Raw genomic sequence first — 2,438 nt, forward strand, 5'->3', positions numbered from 1 at the left:
GATGGCATACACCCACGGGTACTAAGGGAACTAAGTAATGTGATAGACAGACCGTTATATCTTATATTTAAGGACTCTGTTGAGACTGGGTCTGTACCACTTGATTGGCGACAGGCGAATGTAGTGCCAATATTCAAAAAGGGAGCAAAAAGTAACACCGGAAACTATCGGCCGGTGAGTCTGACATCCGTTGTGGGCAAAATTTTTGAAGGCTTTATTAATGAGGCAATTATGGAGCATCTTGATGCTAATAATATATTAACCCCGAACCAACATGGATTCATGAGGAATCGCTCCTGCCAAACTAACCTGATTGACTTCTACGAGGAGGTTAGCTCTCGAGTAGATCAGGGGGAACCAGTGGATGTCGTGTATCTCGACTTCTCAAAAGCATTCGATAGCGTGCCACATAATAGGTTGGTATACAAAATGAGAATGATGGGGCTGGGGCAAAATGTTTGCAAGTGGGTAGCTAACTGGCTAAAGGATAGAAGGCAGAGGGTGGTTATAAATGGAATATACTCAGATTGTGTAAGCGTCACTATTGGGGTACCACAGGGGTCTGTACTAGGCCCAATGTTATTTAATATCTTTATTAACGACATAGTCAACGGGATAAATAGTAAAATAGCAATATTTGCAGATGACACAAAGTTATGTAAAACAATTAATACAAAAGAGGATAGTGAAGACCTACAGAGGGATTTGGATAAGCTGGGTAGGTGGAGCATTAAATGGCAAATGAGGTTTAACGAGGAGAAATGTAAGGTCATACATATGGGAAGGAAAAATGGAAGTCACCAGTACTCACTGAATGGGAAATCATTGGGGAATTCAGAGATGGAGAAGGACTTGGGCATCTTGATTGATAGCAAACTAAATTGGAGTGCCCAAAGTCAGGCCGCTGCTGTAAGGGCAAACAGGGTAATGGGATGTATCAGAAGAGGTATAGCTGCAAAGGATGAGAACACTGTTCTTCCACTGTACAAAGCTCTGGTCAGACCACACTTGGAATACTGTGCTCAGTTATGGGCCCCAATATATAGAAAGGATATAAATGAGCTGGAAAAGGTACAAAGGAGGGCAACAAAATTAATAAGGGGAATGGAGGGACTGCAATACCCAGAGAGGTTGGCAAAACTAGGACTATTCAGCCTGGAAAAGAGAAGGTTGAGGGGGGACATAATAAATGTGTACAAATATGTTAGGGGACAGTATAGAGACCTTGCCCGGGATTTGTTCAAAAGGAGGGATATTACGGTAACAAGAGGGCATTCACTAAGACTGGAAGAGAAAAGGTTTCAGCACCAGCATAGGAAGGGGTTCTTTACGGTAAGAGCAGTGAGAATATGGAATTCACTGAGTGAGGAGACGGTAATGTCGGATTCACTAAACCAGTTCAAGCGGGGACTGGATGCATTTCTAGATACCAGGCAGATTTCAGCATATACTTAAAAATAGAATAAAATAGTAGGTTGATACAGGGATTTATTCTGACTGCTGGTTTCAGAGTCGGGAGGGAATTTTTCCTCAGGTGAAGATTGGCCAAATCATTTGGGGTTTTTGCCCTCCTCTGGATCAACTTTAGCAATTACAGAACTAACAGGTCGAACTTGATGGGCGCAAGTCTTTATTCGGCTTTACTAACTATGTAACATTGCTAGGCACAGCTACCTGGGAGATAAACAGTGCTTGTGGACCAGCTAGGTGTTGAGGCTGATGGTGATGCTGAGCAGCATCAGCCCTGGCTGGACTGAAATGGGAGACCACAGAAGGTCCTGGACCCATTTCAAATCCACCACCAGACTGACGCCTAACAGAGGGTATATAAAATAGATATTCAACCAGACCCAAAAAATGCCTGTTAGGTATATTAGAAGATTATATGGAATTTGACCCAATTTCAATAGGGATTTCACATATTTTATTTAAAACTAGGAAACATATTGCATCCAAATGGATTAACCCCTCACCTCCAGAAATTAGTGAACGCAAAAACAGGGTAAATAATATTATCAGATTAGAAAAAGGGGTATATAAAAAATGAAACTCAATGAATAAATTTGAGAAAATATGGGGCTTATGGTTGGATACACCTGGAATGCCATCAAGGGGGTTATTGTTGGAGAGACAATGACTTATGGGAGAAGGAGGCTAATGGCGAGGTCTAATGTTTCATTGTAATGTATATTGGAATTCATTAAATGTGGTATGGGTAATATAGCACACCTATATGTGTATAGGATTATAATGTTTATTACAATATTATGGTTATATAAGAGATTTCAAGAATGTTAATTGTAAGATATAGTAATTGCAAGTTATCAGACGGTAATGGGCAAGCTGAAAGGATATATAGGAGAGATGCATGTATGTCATCCTATGGTATGTTATTTTATTATTGTATGTACTGGTTTCCTGTTTTGTAAAAAAAAAAA

The sequence above is a fragment of the Phyllobates terribilis genome, unplaced genomic scaffold (assembly GCF_046119375.1).
Source record: "Phyllobates terribilis strain yellow unplaced genomic scaffold, ASM4611937v1 Scaffold_17__1_contigs__length_24005725, whole genome shotgun sequence".
Lineage (NCBI taxonomy): Eukaryota > Metazoa > Chordata > Amphibia > Anura > Dendrobatidae > Phyllobates > Phyllobates terribilis.